Source organism: Macaca thibetana, chromosome 5 (assembly GCF_024542745.1).
Source record: "Macaca thibetana thibetana isolate TM-01 chromosome 5, ASM2454274v1, whole genome shotgun sequence".
Taxonomy (NCBI): Eukaryota; Metazoa; Chordata; class Mammalia; order Primates; family Cercopithecidae; genus Macaca; species Macaca thibetana.
Window position 1 is genome coordinate 37,328,024 of NC_065582.1, and position 13,159 is coordinate 37,341,182.

Here is a 13,159-nt window from a genome sequence, read left to right on the forward strand (position 1 = left end):
AATAAGCTAGACACAAAATATTGTATGATTCTACTTAAATTAGGTACTGAAAGCTGGCAAATATATAAAGCTGGCAAGTACATAAGGCCTAGGGTGAGGGAGGAATGGGGAGTTTGCTTAATGAGTATAGAGTTTCTATTTGGAATGATGAAAAGTTCTGGAAATGAATAGTGGTGATAGTTGTACAACATTCTGAATGTACTCAATGCTACTGAATTGTCCATTTAAAAATGGTTAAAATGGTACATTTTATATATATTTTATAATACAAAAATATTTTTAAAGTAAAAGTTTGTATTTTGATGTTATTTATGGAAAATATTTTCACTAATAAAATTTTTGTTTCATTGCTCCCTCTTTGAAAATGTATTAAAAATTTTATGCATTTTGAAATATTATAGCTATGTAAATGAAAAAGAGTATCAGTAAAGAATTTTAACTCAGTACTTTCATATCATGTTATTTATTGTCCTTTCTGCTTCACATTAAGTTATACAGAGTCACCAATTTAAATTTGCAGATTAAAAAAAATTTTCTGCTTTTGGCCCTATAGAAATAAACCAAACTGGAAAAGGTGTCATATTTCCTAGATTGTGGGCACAGAAAAAGAAGAGATCAAAAGGACAAGTAACTCAGCACAGTAGATGCTTATTGACCTGATCATATTTAAGAATACCCTAAAATGCAAAATGTTAAGAAGCGAAACTGGGAAATATTGGGATGATATATGAAAAATTCAAATGTCAAATATGCAGTGGTTGAGTATTTATGGGTTTTTTTGGGTTTACTATTTTTTCCCCCCAAATTTAATGTCTCCTCTTTTAAATACTTCTACTGGATTCTTTTTAGATGATGCCGCAATTGGATTGAGACATTTTCATTGTTTGACTTTATAAGATTTCCAAATGCATATAGTTGTTACAATACGTGTTCAATGAGGGTGGAAGGAAACACAGAAAAATAGAAATATTTCACTCTGGTAAGAGATGATAGGTCTGATGACTGCTAATACTCTTCCAAATGGCATTTGGATCCTTCTTAGAACTTTTATATTATTCTAATATTGACCTACCCCTTTTATTTGGAACTGGAGTCCCATTGTCAAGAACTGTGAAGAAGCTGACATTTTACCCTACTTGCAAGCTAGCAATTACTCAGTTGTAGTTTTATGGGTGGTGGTTAAAGATATGAGACTCCTGAGTTGGAGTTGAAGGACAATTTATTAGTGCAGCAAGCAGTAGCAGTGACCAGAGTATTAGCTTGCTTCCCTACCCCTCCCCCCCAACCAGTTTTCCAACTCCTGGTTCCCATATAGCAGTGTGAAGAGGAAGGCCACATGATGCTTGTACACACTGTGGATTGCATAACAGATGCCGAATCTTCAACTTCTTACAGAACCTGAATAGTAGTGTATATTAGGAAGTAAGAATGCCTTTCTTTGCTTTGGAGCCAGATACTGTCTTTGTCTCCCAACACTGTTGCTGTAAAAGTATCCTCAAAAGGATAGTGCATACCAAAAGGGTAGTGAGTGTCTTGCTCCTAAGAGGTGCAGAAACATGAGAGTCTCTTAGAAAATTATCTCCCAGTAATATTTTCTGCTCATTTCTATACTATTTTGTCTTCAGGCAAATTTTTTTCATGAGTATACCACTCTGATTTACCTGACAGAAGATAGTGAAGTTATCTGTTCAGATGGTTCGCTGGCTTTGAAAATCAGGTTATTTGCTTGCTTATTGTTGAGTTTGAGAGTTCTTTCTTGATTCTGGGTACAGTCCTTTGTCCGATGTGATTTGCAAGTATTTTCTCTGAGTCTGTGATCTGTCTTTTCATATTCTTCAATCTCTTTTACAGAATAAAAGTTTCTAATTTTGATTACTGTCAAGTTTTTCTCTTATGAATTGTCTTAGGAGCTTTTTGCCTAGTTGAAAATCAGAATTTTTTTCTTTGTTTCGTCCAGATGTTTTATTATTTTGTGTCTTACATTTAGATCTGTGATCTGTCTGGCAATACCTTTTGTTTGTATAAGTTATGAGGTAGAGTTCAGGTTCATTGTTTTTACATATGGATATTTACTTGTTCTAGCACTGTTTGTTGAAGAGAGACTATCTTTTCCTTCAGTGAGTTGCCTTTTACCTTTGTTTTACCTTTGTCAAAAATCAGTTGTCCTTATTTGTAAGTATATTTTGCTGGATTTATGATTCTGTTGTGTTGATTTCTGTGTGTGTCCTCTTGCTAATACATCGTTGCCTTAAATAGTAACAGTTTTATAGTAGTTATTGAAATTAGTGTTCTCAAATTTTGTTCTTAGTTTCTGAATTGTTTTGGATATTATAGTACCTTTGCATTTTCTTATAAATTAAGAATCAGCTTGTTGATAACTACAAAGATACTTTGAGATTTTGATTGGTATTATGTTTAATGTACACGTCAATCTGAGGAGACTTGACATTTTACCAATATTGAGCCTTCCAATCCGTGAATGTAGTTATTTTTCCATTTGTTAGGTCTTTGCTTATTTTCATCAGTGCTTTATAGTTTTCAGCATACAGATCCTGCAAATATTTTGTAGAAGTATATCTTTTTTGGATGTTATTGTGAATGCTACTGCTTTAAAAATTTTTGATGTACTAATTTATTGCTGATATATAAAAATATCGATTTTTACATAATGATTTTATATTCCACAACTTGTTAAAATCATATTATAACCATAAAACCCTTTGGATTTTCTATGTAGACAACATGCTTTTGAATAAAGGCAGTTTTACAAAATTTCATTTTAAATTTGTATACCTTTTATTTCATTTCCTTTCTTAATTGCACTTGCTAGAGCTTTCCAGGACAAGGCTGAATAGAAGTGGTAAAAACACATCTTTGCTTTGTTCCTGGTCTTTTATTATTCTTTTATTATTACTGTTATCTTTAGAGATGGTGTCTCGCTCAGTTGCCCACGCTGGAGTGCACTGGTAAGATCATAGCTCACTGCAGCCTCAAACTGTTGGGCCCAAGTGGTCTTCCTGCCCCACCTTTCTGAGTAGCTGGGACTACAGCATGTGCCATCATGCCTGGCTGAGTTTTTTATTTTTTGTGGAGATGAAGTCTTGCTCTTGCTGTGTTCACAGGCTGGTCTTGAACTCCAGCCTCAAGTGATCCTCCCACCATGGCCTCCCCAAGTACTGGGATTACAGGCATTAGCCACCACACTTGGCCTCTATTTATTAATTATATATATATATATATAAAAATATATATATTTATTGAGACAGTCTTGCTCTGTCAACCAGGCTGGAGTGCAATGGCACAATCTCTGCTCACTGCAACCTCTGCTTCCCGGGTTCAAGTGATTCTCCCTCTTCAGCCTCCTGAGTAGCTGGGATTACTGGTGTTTACTACCATACCAGGCATGGTGGCTCACGCCTGTAATACCAGCACTTGGGAGGCCAAAACGGGCAGATCATGAGGTCAGGAGATCGAGACCATCCTGGCCAACATGGTGAAACCCCATCTCTACTAAAAATACAAAAATTAGCTGGACGTGGTGGCATGCACCTGTAGTTCCAGCTACTACTGGGAGGCTGAGGCAGAAGAATCACTTGAACCTGGGAGGTGGAGGTTGCAGTGAGCCAAAATTGCACCATTGCACTCCAGTCTGGCAACAGCAAGACTCTGTGTAAAAAAAAAAAAAATTGTTATGGGATGAAGTTTTAAAAAGACCTTTGAAAGATACAAGATAATAGGATTCAATTCTGTATAAGGTAGAGATAAACTGTTGATTTGTACTAGTTTGATTTGTGAAATATTACTATTAGGCTAAATCAAGTAGGTGATGGGTAATTGGAGAATTGATTTCTAATGCTTTGTCCTAGTTCATTCAAATCTGATGTTCACATAACTACTTAGAATTCTTGACTAGTTGTCTGTGCTTTTTAAAAACCTTTACCAGGCTGGCTCCAGCTTTTCTACCGCCAGAATTAAAATTGAAAACAAAAGAATTAGTCTCTTAGGAAAATAGTTTAAGAACACTATCTAAATATGCTAGATTTAAAAATACCAGTATTTACATGGTTAGAATTCATGAACAGTCTTCGTTAGACTTAGTGCTGAATGAACAGCATACAGTCGCTGAATTCATTGTGCATCTTTTGTTTAAAGGGAAGATTGTTTTGCTTATATCTTTGCAGTCTTCTCTGAGATCTTCAATATTACTGGAAGTTATAAAGTTTGGTTAATTTTCCTAATAAATCTTTATCTGATTCTGTGGGCTATTTAGATTTGGGATGGGATCTGTTGTCTTAATTTGGTCACTATTGGCTCTTGGCTTCAAAGTGGACCCTAACTATATTCCTAGTCTGTCTAGTATTTGTCTTTTTTTTGCTGAGATATGTGACCCCTGGGGAGGTATCCCTTATATTCAATAAGTTAATCTTTCTCTTTTAGGAAGATAAAACAAATTTATCGTAAGGGAGGGTTCTTTTCCTTTTTTGTTCTAGAGTGCCTCTCAAATTAACAATTTTGTTCATATCAAAAGTTGCCCATAATGATCACTGTAAGTCTCAAGTTGTTCTTGGTGAAAATATGCCATTTAGAAAGATAAATATCTGAATTGGAAGAAGCATGTTTCATGCTTGGGGAGGTTGTGGAGTCAGACTGATTTAAAAAGTCAGTTTTGTGCAGCCTGGGCAATGTAGCAAGACCCAATTACCAAGTCAGAATATTAGTTACCTTTCATGTAAAGGAATATGACAGATACAGGGAAGCTTCTGAGGAGCTGACATCTTGATCTGGGTTGTGGTTACAAAAGTGTGTTCACTTTGTAAAGTTCATCAATATGAAAAGCTCATATGTACTTTGTATACGTAAATTATACTGCAATTCTTTTCTATGGAAAAAAAAATAGGCAGGCATGGTGTTGCACACCTGTAGTCCTAGCTACTCCAGAGGCTGAGACAGGTTGAGCCCAGGAGTTGGAGGCTGTAGTGAGCTATGATCATGCCACTGCCCTCCAGCCTGGGCTAAAGAGTAAGACCTCATCTTTTAAAATATATATACCGGTTTTTCTTCAAAAGATTCAAAAGGTATCGCTTTAAAAGATGTAAGATTTTCTAAGCAATAGGACGAAGTAATTTGCTTTAAAGTTTTTATGAATGCGTGGCTTGGCTATCTGGTTGCTTTTGAAATCAACATCTTAGTAAGCTATTAATGCTTTTAAAATGTGTGCAAATTTACATATTTGTAAATTTAACTTGAGTCTGTCTAGGAAAGCATTAGCAAGACTTTTTTTTTTTTTTTTTTGAGATAGTCTTGCTCTGTCACCCAGCCTGGAGTGCAGTGCAGGTCACTGCTCACTGTAACCTTCACCTCCTGGGCTCAAGCTATCTTCCCACCTCAGCCTCCTGAGTAGCTGGGACTACAGGTGTACATCACCACACCCAGCTAATTAAAAAAATGTATTTTTCATAGAGATGGGGTCTCCCTATGTTGCCAGGCCGGGCATTAGTAAGATGTTATGGAAAATTTTTTATACTATTAGTAGAAAATCATAAGGAATCCCTTGCTGGTAAAATTTATATTAAAACTACTCTTAAACATATTTATATAAAATGACCAGAGATATTTAATTTACCTTTATATAATAAATAGAAATAAATTGAAATACATTGTTAGGAATTTCAGATTTTTTAATTAGTAAATTACATATTGTTAGTATGATGGCTTAAAGTTATTTTATTGAGGTAATTTTTCATCTTTGATTAGAAAAACTTAAAAACTGTAGTATAATTTACATACACAAAGTATATATGAGCTTTTTATATGGATGAACTTTACAAAGTGAACACACTTTTGTAACCACAACCCAGATCAAGATGTCAGCTCCTCAGAAGTTCCCTGTATCTGTCATATTCCTTTACATGAAAGGTAACTAATATTCTGACTTTTTAATTAGAGATTAGCTTGGCTTGTTTTTGAATTTTTATAAGTAAATCATATAGTATGTAAGACTGTATGATTTATAAGTTTTTTTAAACTGGCTTCTTTCCCACAGCAATGTGTTTTTGAGATGGATATTTGGCTTACAGCATTTTTCATTTTCACTGAGGTTTAGGGTTTCCTTGTGTGAATATACTTACAGTTTATTTCTCCCTTCTGCTGATGGACATTCAAATTATATCAATTTTGGGTTCTTACAAATAATGCTGCTGTGATAATTCTTGTACATTTTTTTTTGTGCATAAATGTATACATTTCCTTTTGAGTGTATGCTCAGGAGTAGTATCACTTAGTCTTTGGTTATATCTTCAGCTTTAGTAGATACTTCCAAACAGTTTTCCATACTGTTTATATTATATTATTGTACATTTTTACCTGCAGTATTTTAGAATGTCAGTTGCTACACATTTTTGCTTACATTTGGTATTGTCTATTTTTTAGATAAAAGTTAGTCATTTTGGAGGGTAATAGTATGTCTTTTTGAAGTTTTGTTCGGTCTTTGGCCTATCTTAAAAATCTGTTTGTCTTTTTAGATCAGTGGAAGTGTTTTTAAAGAATATTTTGGGTGCGAGTCTTTAGTTGAACATGTGCATTGCTAATATTTTCTCCTACACTGTAGCTTGTGTTTTCATTTTTAATTTATTTAATTTTATTAATTTTTTAATGATATTCAAACAAAGAAATGTTTAATTACTTGATACAGTATTTTTTCACTTAAAATGAGACAAATCCTTTGTGCCTTTTGAGGTTTCCTTTTAAGCTTCATGCCTGTATCATCTATTTAAAGGATAACTTTTTAAAAATAAAAATAAAAGAATAATTTAACAACTGTACACACAGGGACAAGCCATAAGCTGCACCAACTGGATCCTAGATCCTCTTTCCCCAAGGGCAGCCCATTCTTGGTTCTTTTTTTTTTTTTTTTTTTTTTTTTTTTTTTAAGAGACAGGGTCTCGCTCTGTCACCCAGGCTGGAGTGCAGTGGCCTTATCATAGCTTATTGCAGCCTCGAACTCTTGGGCTCAAGCAATCCTCCTGCTTCAGCCTTCTGAGTAGCTGGGACTGCACATATGTGCCACCACACCTGGGTAATTTTTAAATTTTTTTGTAGAGACAGAGTCTCACTATGTTGCCCACACTCGTCTTGGACTCCTGGCCTCAAGCAATCCCCCTGCCTGGGTCTCCCAAAATGTTGGGATTACAGGTGTGAGCCATTGTGCCAGCCATTTCTTTCTTTTCCTCCTTCCCTCTTTCCCTCCTTCCTTCCTTCCCTCCCTCCTTCCCTTCCCTTCCCTTCCCCTTCCCCTCCCTCCCCCTTCCCTGCCTCCTTTCCTCCTTCCTTCCTCCCTCCCTCCCTCCCTGTAACTGTAATGAAATTTAGTTTGTTTGTAATGAAATTCAGTTTTTTTTTTCTGTGCTGTGCATTAAATCTATGCCTAAATATCATGACAGTATTTATCTCGTCACTATATAAGCTTTATTATTTAAAATTTTATATATAGGTCTCTAATATACCTTATTTTTTCCCCACCTTTTCTGTGGCTTGTGGATAGATGTTACTCATTTTACTGATTTTGATTTTAACAGTAGTAGTCATAGAAAATCTATTGATACGGCTTACTCATGAGAAAACATTTTTATTTTTATATGTGATACTATAATTTCTAGTATGGCAACATTTCCTGCTAGTTATGATAGGTGATTTTCACTATGGAGATTCTTTAAGAGGAATTTAAAAACAGCTTTATTCCTGACTTTAGAGAGGGCAGTCAGTTTTACTTAATATGTCATTTTATGTCTTGTTACATTTTGTGTTTGGGGAGTCATACTGGTAGTTTAAAAATACTGAGTTTTATCATCAAATGCAGCTACTGTATTTAAGCTGATGACTTAATGTCTGTGAGGCATGAGGTGATTAAAAAATGTATGTATATGCTTTTTGAAATACAAAGTAAATTGCCTGGCAGACAAGAAGAGCTTCATAAATATTATTTAGTGCTTTTTATTCTAGATTTTTGAAATAAATTGGACTTAAGACTTGATGGAAAGGATTTGTACTATAAGCTTATTATAAAATTATTAACAGCTTTTGTAAATAGTAAAATTGATTTGCCCGTTATACATTTCTTTTTGTTATGCATAAAATATTTTTATTTTAAAGTACCAACATAGGATGGATTTTAAAATGCTTCCTCATGTTAATTTTTTGATAAACATAGAATGAATACTGTGTGAAATATATTCCCACTTCATTGGCTCTGTTTTAACTCAGTAGACTCTATAGTTAGATTGTCTAGGTGCCACTTAAAAGATGGTAACTAGATACCAGAATGTGTTACATTATATGTTGATTGTCAGGAAGAACTGAATGCATGAATGCTTCCCTAAGACATTGTTAGTATGCTGTTGTCTTGATCTATAATTTTTTGTCTAAGTTGTGATAGAGCTCATTCTTTACATGGTCTAGTAAATTCTGCCAGTGTCTTTATAATTCATTAGCATCTCTATATATTACCTATAACATTTAAATTGTAAGGCTATGAAAAAATTATTTCATATGTGTAATATGCCGAAGTTTTAGCATATGGTTGGGGTTTTAAACTGTTTTACTGAAGCAGATTACCCTCATTAAATGGAATCCTTGGGTAGACATTACAGAGTAGGTATAACTCTGAAGTTGAAAATGGTTTCATCTTCTTTTTTTAAAAAAAATTTTATTATATAGGGAATCTCAATCACCAGCAGGATTTTGAAAAGGCTATCTAAATATTTGGTAAGTAAATATTCTCCATGTTAAATATTTTGTATGTAACTTAAGTTTACACATATGCTACATGAATGACATTTATAATAGTGAGTGTAAATTACAGTTATAATTAATATTTTAAATTTTACTTGGTTACTAGAATTTTTGTCTCCTTAAACCTATTCCAATCATTTTCTCTCTTGCTCTTTATGTTGTGTCCAGAAATTCTTTCAAGTGTACAGCCTTAATATTAAGAGTTCAAGGAAAGAAATTGTTTTAGTGAGCAGGAATGCTAATACTTTATGAATAAAACAGGATTTCCCCTACTTGAGATTTTGTATTATTTCTTGTGTGTGAAAACACTAATACAGATTTCTTCTTTAGCCATCCATTACTTGACTCCTCCTTGTATTTAGGTCCTATTTGCTGCAGCATGCCAACATGAGCCAAATACTGTGGTCAGCATGTATGCATTTCCTATCTAGATTATTCTTTGCTCCAAGATTAAAATACGAAAAATTATGTAGGTGTCTATAGTTAAGAATTTCATAAACTTATGATTTCATAGATAAAGCTTTGACTTTTTCATTTTTGAGTAAAGGTAGGTGAGTCAATCTCAGAATGTATTTTACTTCAATTACGTAGTATTTTATACTTGTGTATTATGATTATATAGATACAAAATGCTTTTGTTAATCATAATAGATTTTAAAGTTATTAAATATGCTTCAAAATGAGAAAGAAGTGCTGAGACATTGCATAATGATGTGTCATAATATAGGCTTTTGGTTGTTGTTTTTAATATAGTCAGTAACAGATTAAGGAGAAAATATTTAGTGATAAGCATTGGCTTCTTTTATTATACTTTTTAATGTGTTTGAAACAGCAAATATTTGACCAAATTATTTTTCTTAAATTTTATAGTAACCACAGTAGATGCCAAAATGTTCAACAGTTACACTGTTCTGTTTACTGTACATTTGTAATAAATATAACTACTTTTAGGAACAAATGATGCCACAGAGATCTCTTAAACAGATTTTTACTACTTTAGAAGGTGGTAACTGATTTCTGGAGATGTATTAAGTAGAAAAGAGTAACTTATTGTCATTTTTTCCCCTATTGATGCATATATTTCAGTTAGAGGGAAGCAGTCGTCTTTGCATTATGTGCTTATTATGTATATTTCATCTTAGCAAATTTATTAATTTTAGTGACAGTTTTATTGAGATGAAATTTACATACCAGGAAATTTCATCTCTAAGTGTACAATTCAGTGATATTTTAATTTATTCACCAAGTTGTGCAACCACCAGTACTGTGTAATCTTAGGTTACTTTCATCATCCTTCTTCTCGATACCCTTTATCATCCAGCCCTAGGCAACCACTAATATGCTTTGTTTATATAGATTTGCCTATTCTGGGCATTTTATAAAAATAGAATCATACAATGTGTGTCCTTTGTGTCTGGCTTATTTCATTTAGCATGATATTTTAAAGCTTCACTCATGTTGTTGCATGTATCAGTGTTTCATTTTTGTGGCTGAGTATTTCTTTGTATATCATTTATGTATTCATCAGTTAATGAGTTATAGCCACTTCTTTTTTTGGCTATTAGGAATGCTTTTCTATGAACATTCTTATATAAGTTTTGTATAGATATGTTTTTGAGTATATTTGGATGGGGTGGCATTGCTCGAAAATATAGTAACTGTGTGTAACTCTTTGAGGAACTGTCAAAATGGCTGTACCATTTTACAGGGCCACCAACAATGTATGAGGATTGTAATTTCTTCACATCCTCATAAACACTTATTGTCAGTCTTTTGTATTTCAGCCATTCTAGTAGGTATGAAGTTGTATCTCATTGTGATTTTGATTTTGATTTTGATAATGACTAATGATAAGCATCATTTCACATGCTTATTGACCGTGTATCTTCTTTGGAGAAATATCTTTTCAACTCCTTTGCCCATTTAAAAATAATGGATTATCTTTTTAATGTTGAATATTGTAAACATTCTTTATATCTTCTGGAAACTAGTCCTTCATCACATATATGATTTGCAAATATTTTCTCCTATGGATTATCTCTTTACTTTTTATGATGGTGTCCTTTGAAGCAGAAAAGTTTTAATTCTGAAGTTCAACTGATCTGTTTTTCCTTTTGTTGCTTGTTCTTTTGGTGTTATATTGCAGATTTGTTTTTAAATAAATACTCATTGATAGCCTAGGTCTATGACAAAGTTTTAATTGTCATAGGACTACAAAAAAGCATTGGCATTTTCTGTGTTTGACAGTCAAAGCCCAAAGGAGGCAATTATCCTTGTATTTGTGCTTCAGTTCCTCAGCTAATTGTTTTAAGCAAAACCTATGTTTTGATCCCATGTGTTACTGTGAAAATATTAGCTGTGCGTGATATGTTTATTGATATTAGTCTTGTGAATTTATGTAGTTTTTCTTGGATTGAAGAAGGGAGGGGCCATCCTTAATAGGTGTTTTTAGTCTGTTCTCATGCTGCTAATAAAGACATATACCCAAGACTGGGTAATTTATAAAGGAAAGAGGTTTAATTGACTCACAGTTCCTCAGGGCTGGGGAGGCCTCAGGAATCTTATAATCATGGCAGAAGGGGAAGCAAACACATGGTGACAGCAAGGAGAAGTTGCAGAGTGAATGGGGGGAAAAGCCCCTTATAAAACCATCAGATCTTGTGTGAACTCAGTCACTATTACGAGAACAGCATGGAGGTCATCATCCCCGTGATTCAATTACCTTGCACTGGGTCCCGCCACAGCACGTGGGGATTGTGAGAACTGCAGTTCAAGGTGAGATTTGGGTTTGGACACAGCCAAACCTTATCAATACTTTAGTTTATTATGACAATTACTGCATATTTCATTTCATAGCTTAAGAAACCATTGCTTTTTAGACTAAGGATTATCAGGTGCTTATCTTTCTTGTGAAGAAGGAATAGATTTTGATAATCTCACTGATTTTAATCGTACAGTTTATTTTTAAGCAATGATATTTTGATTTCTTTGTAAACTTATGTATGGAATATGTAAGTTTTTCCTCTATTAAGTAAATGTCTTTAATTTTTTTTTTTTTTTGAAATGGAGTCTTGCTCTGTTGCGCAGGGTGGAATTCAGTGGCACAGTCTTGGCTCACTGCAACCTCTGCCCCCCAGGTTCAAGCGATTCTCGTGCCTTAGCCTCTTGAGTAGCTGCGATTATAGGCATGTGCCACCAAACCTGGCTAATTTTTGTATTTTTTAGAAGAGATGGGGTTTCACCATGTTTGTCAGGCTGATCTTGGAACTCCTGACCTCAGGTGATCCACCCGCCTCTGCCTCCCAAAGTGCTGAGATTACAGGCATGAGCCACTGTGCCCGGCCAGTGTCTTTAATTTTTAAGGTACCAGTTTAGTTCCTTATTTTTTTTTTATCGTTATGTGACGTTATGTGGTCAGTTGAAGGTATATTTCATGATATTTTGGCCTATAATGTCTAATTTAGTTTCTGGAGAAATGGTGTGTAACAATGGAATGTCACTCATCTTTAAAGCATTAGCTTTCTGTGTGAGGTTGTGGTTGTAATATAAATACGCTAGATGTGGTTTTATTAGGGGAATTGACTATTCTTACCTTTCGTGTTATCTGACAGTATTCTTTGTCAACTTAAAATAACGAAAGGCCTATTTGGATGAGATTTTATAGTGCTAAGATCACTGATATTCTTGTTAGTCGATTTAAAATCATGGTGTTCATTGGCTAACAGTCACTTGAGTGCCTATTAGATGGGTAATATTGTTTTGTTTTTTTTTTTGAGAAGGAGTCTCTGTCACCCAGGCTGGAGTGCAGTGGCATGATCTTGGCTCACTGCAACCTCTGCCTCTGGGGTTCAGGTAATTCTCCTGCCTCAGTCTCCTGAGTAGCTGGGATTAAAGGCGCACGCCACCATGTCCAGCTAATTTTTGTATTTTTAGTAGAGATGGGGTCTCACCACGTTGGACAGGCTGGTCTCTAACTCCTGGCCTCAGGTATCCACCTGCTTGGCCTCCCAAAGTGCTGGGATTACAGGCATGAGCCACCGTGCCTGGCCAGATGGGTAATATTGTTCTATATATTGATGTTCTTATAGTTTATGTTATAGTTTCCATGGAAATTTAGCAATGGAAAAGGAAATGAAAAGCTTACTCATGATGTTGTTAAATTTTCAGTACTCTTGAAAGTAAGGAAAAGACATAATTGAGAGCTACCTCCAATGGTTTATATCAAATGTGGTAATTAAGAGGATTTTGGTGACCTATCTATGGCTGAATTAATGCAAAATAGCTTTTATATCGTATTCTTTCCTCTTCCCTTCTCTTGTTCTGTGTGCTTACTATCATAATAATTGAGTATACATTAATTTTCTTTAAGTAT

The 13,159-nt window shown here is 34.3% G+C and overlaps 2 protein-coding genes and 1 pseudogene across 8 annotated transcripts in view; 2 read left to right on the forward strand and 1 right to left on the reverse strand.

Annotated features, from left to right (window-relative positions):
• Positions 1-13,159, forward strand: part of LOC126954972 (peptidyl-prolyl cis-trans isomerase FKBP1A) — a 1,061,339-nt gene that overhangs the window by 580,744 nt on the left and 467,436 nt on the right. The window lies entirely within an intron of this gene.
• LOC126954384 (uncharacterized) overlaps positions 1-13,159 on the reverse strand; it is a 545,369-nt pseudogene that overhangs the window by 59,222 nt on the left and 472,988 nt on the right. The gene's annotated exons all lie outside the window — the stretch shown is intronic.
• Positions 1-13,159, forward strand: part of FBXW7 (F-box and WD repeat domain containing 7) — a 209,966-nt gene that overhangs the window by 56,072 nt on the left and 140,735 nt on the right. For 2 of the 6 annotated variants that reach the window (XM_050791069.1, XM_050791066.1), the window contains exon 1: positions 8,707-8,760. The exons of the other annotated variants lie outside the window; for them this stretch is intronic. The gene's annotated coding sequence lies outside the window, so the exon portion shown is untranslated. Of the gene's footprint in view, positions 1-8,706; positions 8,761-13,159 lie in introns of those variants that run through there. 6 annotated transcript variants of the gene reach the window in all.